This window comes from Pristiophorus japonicus, unplaced genomic scaffold, assembly GCF_044704955.1.
Source record: "Pristiophorus japonicus isolate sPriJap1 unplaced genomic scaffold, sPriJap1.hap1 HAP1_SCAFFOLD_49, whole genome shotgun sequence".
Lineage (NCBI taxonomy): Eukaryota > Metazoa > Chordata > Chondrichthyes > Pristiophoridae > Pristiophorus > Pristiophorus japonicus.
In genome coordinates, this window is record NW_027254395.1 from 5,191,374 (window position 1) to 5,204,121 (window position 12,748).

At 44.6% G+C, this 12,748-nt stretch overlaps 10 non-coding genes across 10 annotated transcripts; all 10 read left to right on the top strand.

Annotated features, from left to right (window-relative positions):
• The first annotated feature begins 1,851 nt into the window (after positions 1-1,851).
• Positions 1,852-1,940, top strand: trnar-ucg (transfer RNA arginine (anticodon UCG)). The gene is given in 2 exon segments: positions 1,852-1,888; positions 1,905-1,940. It is a non-coding gene; the product is annotated as a tRNA-Arg (tRNA).
• Positions 1,941-2,185: 245 nt separating this feature from the next.
• On the top strand, positions 2,186-2,267 carry trnas-gcu (transfer RNA serine (anticodon GCU)). The gene has a single exon. It is a non-coding gene; the product is annotated as a tRNA-Ser (tRNA).
• A 1,928-nt stretch (positions 2,268-4,195) lies between these two features.
• Positions 4,196-4,284, top strand: trnar-ucg (transfer RNA arginine (anticodon UCG)). The gene is given in 2 exon segments: positions 4,196-4,232; positions 4,249-4,284. It is a non-coding gene; the product is annotated as a tRNA-Arg (tRNA).
• A 245-nt stretch (positions 4,285-4,529) lies between these two features.
• trnas-gcu (transfer RNA serine (anticodon GCU)) lies at positions 4,530-4,611 on the top strand. Its single transcript has one exon. It is a non-coding gene; the product is annotated as a tRNA-Ser (tRNA).
• Positions 4,612-6,539: 1,928 nt separating this feature from the next.
• On the top strand, positions 6,540-6,628 carry trnar-ucg (transfer RNA arginine (anticodon UCG)). The gene is given in 2 exon segments: positions 6,540-6,576; positions 6,593-6,628. It is a non-coding gene; the product is annotated as a tRNA-Arg (tRNA).
• A 245-nt stretch (positions 6,629-6,873) lies between these two features.
• trnas-gcu (transfer RNA serine (anticodon GCU)) lies at positions 6,874-6,955 on the top strand. Its single transcript has one exon. It is a non-coding gene; the product is annotated as a tRNA-Ser (tRNA).
• Positions 6,956-8,883: 1,928 nt separating this feature from the next.
• On the top strand, positions 8,884-8,972 carry trnar-ucg (transfer RNA arginine (anticodon UCG)). Its single transcript is given in 2 exon segments — positions 8,884-8,920; positions 8,937-8,972. It is a non-coding gene; the product is annotated as a tRNA-Arg (tRNA).
• A 245-nt stretch (positions 8,973-9,217) lies between these two features.
• On the top strand, positions 9,218-9,299 carry trnas-gcu (transfer RNA serine (anticodon GCU)). The gene has a single exon. It is a non-coding gene; the product is annotated as a tRNA-Ser (tRNA).
• Positions 9,300-11,227: 1,928 nt separating this feature from the next.
• trnar-ucg (transfer RNA arginine (anticodon UCG)) lies at positions 11,228-11,316 on the top strand. The gene is given in 2 exon segments: positions 11,228-11,264; positions 11,281-11,316. It is a non-coding gene; the product is annotated as a tRNA-Arg (tRNA).
• Positions 11,317-11,561: 245 nt separating this feature from the next.
• On the top strand, positions 11,562-11,643 carry trnas-gcu (transfer RNA serine (anticodon GCU)). The gene has a single exon. It is a non-coding gene; the product is annotated as a tRNA-Ser (tRNA).
• The last annotated feature ends 1,105 nt before the right edge of the window (positions 11,644-12,748 follow it).

The window sequence follows — 12,748 nt, forward strand, 5'->3', positions numbered from 1 at the left end:
TGCTGTACTTTCCTCATGTCATGTCTCAAATTAATAATATATTCGTCAAAAGGAGAACAGTTGCAGTACAATGGCGAGGGGCACTAATTCGATAGGTATCTGAGAGACAGCACATGCACGATGGGCCATAATATCATTTCTCACCACCGTCAGAATCTGAGAGCTGCGCTTTTCACTGTCGGCGGCTCGTTGGTCCACGGTTATGATTCTCCCTTCGGAATGATCACATTTGAAATGCGAGAGTCACGGGCCAAATCCCGGACGAGCCCCGCCATGTTTTACTCAAATTTCTGCTTCTAACAGCCGCTCGACATGTGAGAAAACAGACGTATTTCACGTTAAAACGTGTGATTTTACGCCGATGTTCCCTTAGCATCCAAATCCCAGAGCAAAATGAAACCCGCCAAACTGAGTAAAGTTAAAATATCTCAGAGGTACTCGGCTCTGTGACTCGTTGGATAACCGAAAGCCTTGTTTGGTTCCGGCCGATACTTGATCAGTATATCTTCCTGTCTGTACGCATAAGTTCACCTCAATTGGGATAAGCATACATTCAGCGTCAATCTCCACATCTGCCCTGAATATGAGTGCGTCCTGGTTCTCTAGAGCTGAAAAGATGAGAGAAGCTGCTTTTTGAATTCGTCCCTTGGCTGCCGAATTCAAAGCATACAGGAAATCAATCCGGGCTGGCAAAGCTGCCTGGTCTGATTAAAAGGCGGTGACACCCTATATTGTAAGCATGTTCTCGTCTTCTGGCCTCAACATTAGGTTCAACGTATCAGATGATAAGCACCGCTCCTATTGTCTGGTAATGGTTCTGCTGTTCCCACTAACACTTCCTCTGGACCATCCTTTGTTACGTTATTGCCCGATTACCACCCACTTTGCCTTTCTCCATTGTGCCATGTATTATTTCATCACTCCTTCGTTCCGCTGCATCACAAACGTTCCCATTTGACATTTCTCGCTGCGTATTTTTTCCAGGCGCTATTTTTGTTGAAAACATCTGTAATCTTTAACTTTTTCCTGAAATATCGGAATTATTACCCGACAGAACGTGAAACCGGATTCTTCCTCCACAAAATCTGCACGACCTGCCGAGTTTTACGTATTTATCTGTTTTTATTCATTCTATTTCCGTGTCCCTTTTAAGGGGATTTGCTGTCTGTCCAAGATCATTCTCTGTCTCTGTAAAATGGTGTGCTATCAGACCCTCATCATTCTGTGTCTGTTTCAAATGGATGTGCTGTCCGTCCCGGATTTCCAATTTGAAATTTCAAAACCTGCCTTTGGATGTTAAGGAATAGTAGTTTGTTTGTGTGTTTCAGACCGGGCTGGTTTTACGTCCTTCCCTCCCTCCTTGTCTATCACCTGTGGCTTCAATAACAGTCTCTGCGCCGCGTAGTCCTGAGCCCCACTGCACAATTGCCTTCAGGGATGATCGAAATCTCACTTTATTCTTTTAAAAGGGAACTGCTGTCAGTCAAGGGTCATTCTGCATCTGGGTAAAAGGGATGTCCTTGCAATCCCGGATCATTCTGTGTCTGTTTAAATGGGCTGGTTGTCAGTTCCGGTTCATAATCTTTCCCTTTAAAACGGATTTTCTCATAAACCCGGGTCATCCTGTATTGTTTGAGAAGGAGTATGATTTCAGCTGCAATGACCGAATTGTTAAACTATAGTGTTCCAATTTACATTGGGGTTGCCTGCGCCGGTGCGCACCCAGATCGCAGTGCATCTGTTCATTCACTCGAAATATGCTCATCTTTTCCTAAATCCACTCCTTGATATTGCAGTTGCCCCGAATTTGATCGCAATATATACAACAACACAATGAATGTTGCTGGCAGCGGCCGCGTGGCCTAATGGATAAGGCGTCTGACTTCGATGACAACCGCAAAGTTATCAGAAGATTGCAGGTTCGAGTCCTGCCGCGGTCAACTTAGCTCGGTACGAGACATTTTATATTCTTTCTTGTGATTCTGCCGAAAAACCAACCATCTCTTCCAGTCACTCACCTGAAGTGAAGGAAGGCTGTTTGCTCAAAGAATCTCATGGCAAGTTTTCATCATTGTCGATCTGCATGCACGGGCAGAGCAAGCTGTGAAGTGGACTTTCTTGCACATTATTTCTGTTTGGATACAAAAAGCAGGAGATTGAATGGCTGACGATATCTTATAGCAGAGACGAGGTGGCCGAGAGGTTAAGGCGATGGCCTGCTAATCCATTGTGCTCTGCACGCATGGGTTCGAATCCCATTCTCGTCGTCGTTGGATTGCAGCTTAACCACTTTTTGACATTCACATTTCATCTCATCTCCAAATTCCCCTTTTACTTACAGGGTTGCTGTACTTTCCTCATGTCATGTCTCAAATTAATAATATATTCGTCAAAAGGAGAACAGTTGCAGTACAATGGCGAGGGGCAATAATTAGATAGGTATCTGAGAGACAGCACATGCACGATGGGCCATAATATCATTTCTCACCACCGTCAGAATCTGAGAGCTGCGCTTTTCACTGTCGGCGGCTCGTTGGTCCACGGTTATGATTCTCCCTTCGGAATGATCACATTTGAAATGCGAGAGTCACGGGCCAAATCCCGGACGAGCCCCGCCATGTTTTACTCAAATTTCTGCTTCTAACAGCCGCTCGACATGTGAGAAAACAGACGTATTTCACGTTAAAACGTGTGATTTTACGCCGATGTTCCCTTAGCATCCAAATCCCAGAGCAAAATGAAACCCGCCAAACTGAGTAAAGTTAAAATATCTCAGAGGTACTCGGCTATGTGACTCGTTGGATAACCGAAAGCCTTGTTTGGTTCCGGCCGATACTTGATCAGTATATCTTCCTGTCTGTACGCATAAGTTCACCTCAATTGGGATAAGCATACATTCAGCGTCAATCTCCACCTCTGCCCTGAATATGAGTGCGTCCTGGTTCTCTAGAGCTGAAAAGATGAGAGAAGCTGCTTTTTGAATTCGTCCCTTGGCTGCCGAATTCAAAGCATACAGGAAATCAATCCGGGCTGGCAAAGCTGCCTGGTCTGATTAAAAGGCGGTGATACCCTATATTGTAAGCATGTTCTCGTCTTCTGGCCTCAACATTAGGTTCAACGTATCAGATGATAAGCACCGCTCCTATTGTCTGGTAATGGTTCTGCTGTTCCCACTAACACTTCCTCTGGACCATCCTTTGTTACGTTATTGCCCGATTACCACCCACTTTGCCTTTCTCCATTGTGCCATGTATTATTTCATCACTCCTTCGTTCCGCTGCATCACAAACGTTCCCATTTGATATTTCTCGCTGCGTATTTTTTCCAGGCGCTATTTTTGTTGAAAACATCTGTAATCTTTAAATTTTTCCTGAAATATCGGAATTATTATCCGACAGAACGTGAAACCGGATTCTTCCTCCACAAAATCTGCACGACCTGCCGAGTTTTACATATTTATCTGTTTTTATTCATTCTATTTCCGTGTCCCTTTTAAGGGGATTTGCTGTCTGTCCAAGATCATTCTCTGTCTCTGTAAAATGGTGTGCTATCAGACCCTCATCATTCTGTGTCTGTTTCAAAGGGATGTGCTGTCTGTCCCGGATTTCCAATTTGAAATTTCAAAACCTGCCTTTGGAGGTTAAGGAATATTAGTTTGTTTGAGTGTTTCAGACTGTGCTGGTTTTACGTCCTTCCCTCCCTCCTTGTCTATCACCTGTGGCTTCAATAACAGTCTCTGCGCCGCGTAGTCCTGAGCCCCACTGCACAATTGCCTTCAGGGATGATCGAAATCTCACTTTATTCTTTTAAAAGGGAACTGCTGTCAGTCAAGGGTCATTCTGCATCTGGGTAAAAGGGATGTCCTTGCAATCCCGGATCATTCTGTGTCTGTTTAAATGGGCTGGTTGTCAGTTCCGGTTCATAATCTTTCCCTTTAAAACGGATTTTCTCATAAACCCGGGTCATCCTGTATTGTTTGAGAAGGAGTATGATTTCAGCTGCAATGACCGAATTGTTAAACTATAGTGTTCCAATTTACATTGGGGTTGCCTGCGCCATTGCGCACCCAGATCGCAGTGCATCTGTTCATTCACTCGAAATATGCTCATCTTTTCCTAAATCCACTCCTTGATATTGCAGTTGCCCCGAATTTGATCGCAATATCTACAACAACACAATGAATGTTGCTGGCAGCGGCCGCGTGGCCTAATGGATAAGGCGTCTGACTTCGATGACAACCGCAAAGTTATCAGAAGATTGCAGGTTCGAGTCCTGCCGCGGTCAACTTAGCTCGGTACGAGACATTTTATATTCTTTGTTGTGATTCTGCCGAGAAACCAACCATCTCTTCCAGTCACTCACCTGAAGTGAAGGAAGGCTGTTTGCTCAAAGAATCTCATGGCAAGTTTTCATCATTGTCGATCTGCATGCACGGGCAGAGCAAGCTGTGAAGTGGACTTTCTTGCACATTATTTCTGTTTGGATACAAAAAGCAGGAGATTGAATGGCTGACGATATCTTATAGCAGAGACGAGGTGGCCGAGAGGTTAAGGCGATGGACTGCTAATCCATTGTGCGCTGCACGCATGGGTTCGAATCCCATTCTCGTCGTCGTTGGCTTGCAGCTTAACTACTTTTTGACATTCACATTTCATCTCATCTCCAAATTCCCCTTTTACTTACAGGGTTGCTGTACTTTCCTCATGTCATGTCTCAAATTAATAATATATTCGTCAAAAGGAGAACAGTTGCAGTACAATGGCGAGGGGCACTAATTCGATAGGTATCTGAGAGACAGCACATGCACGATGGGCCATAATATCATTTCTCACCACCGTCAGAATCTGAGAGCTGCGCTTTTCACTGTCGGCGGCTCGTTGGTCCACGGTTATGATTCTCCCTTCGGAATGATCACATTTGAAATGCGAGAGTCACGGGCCAAATCCCGGACGAGCCCCGCCATGTTTTACTCAAATTTCTGCTTCTAACAGCCGCTCGACATGTGAGAAAACAGACGTATTTCACGTTAAAACGTGTGATTTTACGCCGATGTTCCCTTAGCATCCAAATCCCAGAGCAAAATGAAACCCGCCAAACTGAGTAAAGTTAAAATATCTCAGAGGTACTCGGCTCTGTGACTCGTTGGATAACCGAAAGCCTTGTTTGGTTCCGGCCGATACTTGATCAGTATATCTTCCTGTCTGTACGCATAAGTTCACCTCAATTGGGATAAGCATACATTCAGCGTCAATCTCCACCTCTGCCCTGAATATGAGTGCGTCCTGGTTCTCTAGAGCTGAAAAGATGAGAGAAGCTGCTTTTTGAATTCGTCCCTTGGCTGCCGAATTCAAAGCATACAGGAAATCAATCCGGGCTGGCAAAGCTGCCTGGTCTGATTAAAAGGCGGTGATACCCTATATTGTAAGCATGTTCTCGTCTTCTGGCCTCAACATTAGGTTCAACGTATCGGATGATAAGCACCGCTCCTATTTTCTGTTAATGGTTCTGCTATTCCCACTAACACTTCCTCTGGACCATCCTTTGTTACGTTATTGCCCGATTACCACCCACTTTGCCTTTCTTCATTGTGCCATGTATTATTTAATCACTCCTTCGTTCCGCTGCATCACAAACGTTCCCATTTGACATTTCTCGCTGCGTATTTTTTCCAGGCGCTATTTTTGTTGAAAACATCTGTAATCTTTAACTTTTTCCTGAAATATCGGAATTATTATCCGACAGAACGTGAAACCGGATTCTTCCTCCACAAAATCTGCACGACCTGCCGAGTTTTACATATTTATCTGTTTTTATTCATTCTATTTCCGTGTCCCTTTTAAGGGGATTTGCTGTCTGTCCAAGATCATTCTCTGTCTCTGTAAAATGGTGTGCTATCAGACCCTCATCATTCTGTGCCTGTTTCAAAGGGATGTGCTGTCTGTCCCGGATTTCCAATTTGAAATTTCAAAACCTGCCTTTGGAGGTTAAGGAATATTAGTTTGTTTGAGTGTTTCAGACTGGGCTGGTTTTACGTCCTTCCCTCCCTCCTTGTCTATCACCTGTGGCTTCAATAACAGTCTCTGCGCCGCGTAGTCCTGAGCCCCACTGCACAATTGCCTTCAGGGATGATCGAAATCTCACTTTATTCTTTTAAAAGGGAACTGCTGTCAGTCAAGGGTCATTCTGCATCTGGGTAAAAGGGATGTCCTTGCAATCCCGGATCATTCTGTGTCTGTTTAAATGGGCTGGTTGTCAGTTCCGGTTCATAATCTTTCCCTTTAAAACGGATTTTCTCATAAACCCGGGTCATCCTGTATTGTTTGAGAAGGAGTATGATTTCAGCTGCAATGACCGAATTGTTAAACTATAGTGTTCCAATTTACATTGGGGTTGCCTGCGCCATTGCGCACCCAGATCGCAGTGCATCTGTTCATTCACTCGAAATATGCTCATCTTTTCCTAAATCCACTCCTTGATATTGCAGTTGCCCCGAATTTGATCGCAATATCTACAACAACACAATGAATGTTGCTGGCAGCGGCCGCGTGGCCTAATGGATAAGGCGTCTGACTTCGATGACAACCGCAAAGTTATCAGAAGATTGCAGGTTCGAGTCCTGCCGCGGTCAACTTAGCTCGGTACGAGACATTTTATATTCTTTGTTGTGATTCTGCCGAGAAACCAACCATCTCTTCCAGTCACTCACCTGAAGTGAAGGAAGGCTGTTTGCTCAAAGAATCTCATGGCAAGTTTTCATCATTGTCGATCTGCATGCACGGGCAGAGCAAGCTTTGAAGTGGACTTTCTTGCACATTATTTCTGTTTGGATACAAAAAGCAGGAGATTGAATGGCTGACTATATCTTATAGCAGAGACGAGGTGGCCGAGAGGTTAAGGCGATGGACTGCTAATCCATTGTGCGCTGCACGCATGGGTTCGAATCCCATTCTCGTCGTCGTTGGCTTGCAGCTTAACTACTTTTTGACATTCACATTTCATCTCATCTCCAAATTCCCCTTTTACTTACAGGGTTGCTGCACTTTCCTCATGTCATGTCTCAAATTAATAATATATTCGTCAAAAGGAGAACAGTTGCAGTACAATGGCGAGGGGCACTAATTCGATAGGTATCTGAGAGACAGCACATGCACGATGGGCCATAATATCATTTCTCACCACCGTCAGAATCTGAGAGCTGCGCTTTTCACTGTCGGCGGCTCGTTGGTCCACGGTTATGATTCTCCCTTCGGAATGATCACATTTGAAATGCGAGAGTCACGGGCCAAATCCCGGACGAGCCCCGCCATGTTTTACTCAAATTTCCGCTTCTAACAGCCGCTCGACATGTGAGAAAACAGACGTATTTCACGTTAAAACGTGTGATTTTACGCCGATGTTCCCTGAGCATCCAAATCCCAGAGCAAAGTGACACCCGCCAAACTGAGTAAAGTTAAAATATCTCAGAGGTACTCGGCTCTGTGACTCGTTGGATAACCGAAAGCCTTGTTTGGTTACGGCCGATACTTGATCAGTATATCTTCCTGTCTGTACGCATAAGTTCACCTCAATTGGGATAAGCATACATTCAGCGTCAATCTCCACCTCTGCCCTGAATATGAGTGCGTCCTGGTTCTCTAGAGCTGAAAAGATGAGAGAAGCTGCTTTTTGAATTCGTCCCTTGGCTGCCGATTTCAAAGCATACAGGAAATCAATCCGGGCTGGCAAAGCTGCCTGGTCTGATTAAAAGGCGGTGATACCCTATATTGTAAGCATGTTCTCGTCTTCTGGCCTCAACATTAGGTTCAACGTATCGGATGATAAGCACCGCTCCTATTGTCTGTTAATGGTTCTGCTATTCCCACTAACACTTCCTCTGGACCATCCTTTGTTACGTTATTGCCCGATTACCACCCACTTTGCCTTTCTCCATTGTGCCATGTATTATTTAATCGCTCCTTCGTTCCGCTGCATCACAAACGTTCCCATTTGACATTTCTCGCTGCGTATTTTTTCCAGGCGCTATTTTTGTTGAAAACATCTGTAATCTTTAACTTTTTCCTGAAATATCGGAATTATTATCCGACAGAACGTGAAACCGGATTCTTCCTCCACAAAATCTGCACGACCTGCCGAGTTTTACGTATTTATCTGTTTTTATTCATTCTATTTCCGTGTCCCTTTTAAGGGGATTTGCTGTCTGTCCAAGATCATTCTCTGTCTCTGTAAAATGGTGTGCTATCAGACCCTCATCATTCTGTGTCTGTTTCAAAGGGATGTGCTGTCCGTCCCGGATTTCCAATTTGAAATTTCAAAACCTGCCTTTGGATGTTAAGGAATAGTAGTTTGTTTGTGTGTTTCAGACCGGGCTGGTTTTACGTCCTTCCCTCCCTCCTTGTCTATCACCTGTGGCTTCAATAACAGTCTCTGCGCCGCGTAGTCCTGAGCCCCACTGCACAATTGCCTTCAGGGATGATCGAAATCTCACTTTATTCTTTTAAAAGGGAACTGCTGTCAGTCAAGGGTCATTCTGCATCTGGGTAAAAGGGATGTCCTTGCAATCCCGGATCATTCTGTGTCTGTTTAAATGGGCTGGTTGTCTGTTCCGGTTCATAATCTTTCCCTTTAAAACGGATTTTCTCATAAACCCGGGTCATCCTGTATTGTTTGAGAAGGAGTATGATTTCAGCTGCAATGACCGAATTGTTAAACTATAGTGTTCCAATTTACATTGGGGTTGCCTGCGCCGGTGCGCACCCAGATCGCAGTGCATCTGTTCATTCACTCGAAATATGCTCATCTTTTCCTAAATCCACTCCTTGATATTGCAGTTGCCCCGAATTTGATCGCAATATATACAACAACACAATGAATGTTGCTGGCAGCGGCCGCGTGGCCTAATGGATAAGGCGTCTGACTTCGATGACAACCGCAAAGTTATCAGAAGATTGCAGGTTCGAGTCCTGCCGCGGTCAACTTAGCTCGGTACGCGACATTTTATATTCTTTGTTGTGATTCTGCCGAGAAACCAACCATCTCTTCCAGTCACTCACCTGAAGTGAAGGAAGGCTGTTTGCTCAAAGAATCTCATGGCAAGTTTTCATCATTGTCGATCTGCATGCACGGGCAGAGCAAGCTGTGAAGTGGACTTTCTTGCACATTATTTCTGTTTGGATACAAAAAGCAGGAGATTGAATGGCTGACGATATCTTATAGCAGAGACGAGGTGGCCGAGAGGTTAAGGCGATGGCCTGCTAATCCATTGTGCTCTGCACGCATGGGTTCGAATCCCATTCTCGTCGTCGTTGGATTGCAGCTTAACCACTTTTTGACATTCACATTTCATCTCATCTCCAAATTCCCCTTTTACTTACAGGGTTGCTGTACTTTCCTCATGTCATGTCTCAAATTAATAATATATTCGTCAAAAGGAGAACAGTTGCAGTACAATGGCGAGGGGCAATAATTAGATAGGTATCTGAGAGACAGCACATGCACGATGGGCCATAATATCATTTCTCACCACCGTCAGAATCTGAGAGCTGCGCTTTTCACTGTCGGCGGCTCGTTGGTCCACGATTATGATTCTCCCTTCGGAATGATCACATTTGAAATGCGAGAGTCACGGGCTTAATCCCGGACGAGCCCCGCCATGTTTTACTCAAATTTCCGCTTCTAACAGCCGCTCGACATGTGAGAAAACAGACGTATTTCACGTTAAAACGTGTGATTTTACGCCGATGTTCCCTGAGCATCCAAATCCCAGAGCAAAGTGAAACCCGCCAAACTGAGTAAAGTTAAAATATCTCAGAGGTACTCGGCTCTGTTACTCGTTGGATAACCGAAAGCCTTGTTTGGTTCCGGCCGATACTTGATCAGTATATCTTCCTGTTTGTACGCATAAGTTCACCTCAGTTGGGATAAGCATACATTCAGCGTCAATCTCCACCTCTGCCCTGAATATGAGTGCGTCCTGGTTCTCTAGAGCTGAAAAGATGAGAGAAGCTGCTTTTTGAATTCGTCCCTTGGCTGCCGAATTCAAAGCATACAGGAAATCAATCCGGGCTGGCAAAGCTGCCTGGTCTGATTAAAAGGCGGTGATACCCTATATTGTAAGCATGTTCTCGTCTTCTGGCCTCAACATTAGGTTCAACGTATCGGATGATAAGCACCGCTCCTATTTTCTGTTAATGGTTCTGCTATTCCCACTAACACTTCCTCTGGACCATCCTTTGTTACGTTATTGCCCGATTACCACCCACTTTGCCTTTCTCCATTGTGCCATGTATTATTTAATCACTCCTTCGTTCCGCTGCATCACAAACGTTCCCATTTGACATTTCTCGCTGCGTATTTTTTCCAGGCGCTATTTTTGTTGAAAACATCTGTAATCTTTAACTTTTTCCTGAAATATCGGAATTATTATCCGACAGAACGTGAAACCGGATTCTTCCTCCACAAAATCTGCACGACCTGCCGAGTTTTACATATTTATCTGTTTTTATTCATTCTATTTCCGTGTCCCTTTTAAGGGGATTTGCTGTCTGTCCAAGATCATTCTCTGTCTCTGTAAAATGGTGTGCTATCAGACCCTCATCATTCTGTGTCTGTTTCAAAGGGATGTGCTGTCTGTTCCGGATTTCCAATTTGAAATTTCAAAACCTGCCTTTGGAGGTTAAGGAATATTAGTTTGTTTGTGTGTTTCAGACTGGGCTGGTTTTACGTCCCTCCCTCCCTCCTTGTCTATCACCTGTGGCTTCAATAACAGTCTCTGCGCCGCGTAGTCCTGAGCCCCACTGCACAATTGCCTTCAGGGATGATCGAAATCTCACTTTATTCTTTTAAAAGGGAACTGCTGTCAGTCAAGGGTCATTCTGCATCTGGGTAAAAGGGATGTCCTTGCAATCCCGGATCATTCTGTGTCTGTTTAAATGGGCTGGTTGTCAGTTCCGGTTCATAATCTTTCCCTTTAAAACGGATTTTCTCATAAACCCGGGTCATCCTGTATTGTTTGAGAAGGAGTATGATTTCAGCTGCAATGACCGAATTGTTAAACTATAGTGTTCCAATTTACATTGGGGTTGCCTGCGCCATTGCGCACCCAGATCGCAGTGCATCTGTTCATTCACTCGAAATATGCTCATCTTTTCCTAAATCCACTCCTTGATATTGCAGTTGCCCCGAATTTGATCGCAATATCTACAACAACACAATGAATGTTGCTGGCAGCGGCCGCGTGGCCTAATGGATAAGGCGTCTGACTTCGATGACAACCGCAAAGTTATCAGAAGATTGCAGGTTCGAGTCCTGCCGCGGTCAACTTAGCTCGGTACGATACATTTTATATTCTTTGTTGTGATTCTGCCGAGAAACCAACCATTTCTTCCAGTCACTCACCTGAAGTGAAGGAAGGCTGTTTGCTCAAAGAATCTCATGGCAAGTTTTCATCATTGTCGATCTGCATGCACGGGCAGAGCAAGCTGTGAAGTGGACTTTCTTGCACATTATTTCTGTTTGGATACAAAAAGCAGGAGATTGAATGGCTGACGATATCTTATAGCAGAGACGAGGTGGCCGAGAGGTTAAGGCGATGGACTGCTAATCCATTGTGCTCTGCACGCATGGGTTCGAATCCCATTCTCGTCGTCGTTGGATTGCAGCTTAACCACTTTTTGACATTCACATTTCATCTCATCTCCAAATTCCCCTTTTACTTACAGGGTTGCTGTACTTTCCTCATGTCATGTCTCAAATTAATAATATATTCGTCAAAAGGAGAACAGTTGCAGTACAATGGCGAGGGGCACTAATTAGATAGGTATCTGAGAGACAGCACATGCACGATGGGCCATAATATCATTTCTCACCACCGTCAGAATCTGAGAGCTGCGCTTTTCACTGTCGGCGGCTCGTTGGTCCACGATTATGATTCTCCCTTCGGAATGATCACATTTGAAATGCGAGAGTCACGGGCCAAATCCCGGACGAGCCCCGCCATGTTTTACTCAAATTTCCGCTTCTAACAGCCGCTCGACATGTGAGAAAACAGACGTATTTCACGTTAAAACGTGTGATTTTACGCCGATGTTCCCTGAGCATCCAAATCCCAGAGCAAAGTGAAACCCGCCAAACTGAGTAAAGTTAAAATATCTCAGAGGTACTCGGCTCTGTGACTCGTTGGATAACCGAAAGCCTTGTTTGGTTACGGCCGATACTTGATCAGTATATCTTCCTGTCTGTACGCATAAGTTCACCTCAATTGGGATAAGCATACATTCAGCGTCAATCTCCACCTCTGCCCTGAATATGAGTGCGTCCTGGTTCTCTAGAGCTGAAAAGATGAGAGAAGCTGCTTTTTGAATTCGTCCCTTGGCTGCCGATTTCAAAGCATACAGGAAATCAATCCGGGCTGGCAAAGCTGCCTGGTCTGATTAAAAGGCGGCGATACACTATATTGTAAGCATGTTCTCGTCTTCTGGCCTCAACATTAGGTTCAACGTATCGGATGATAAGCACCGCTCCTATTGTCTGTTAATGGTTCTGCTATTCCCACTAACACTTCCTCTGGACCATCCTTTGTTACGTTATTGCCCGATTACCACCCACTTTGCCTTTCTCCATTGTGCCATGTATTATTTAATCACTCCTTCGTTCCGCTGCATCACAAACGTTCCCATTTGACATTTCTCGCTGCGTATTTTTTCCAGGCGCTATTTTTGTTGAAAACATCTGTAATCTTTAACTTTTTCCT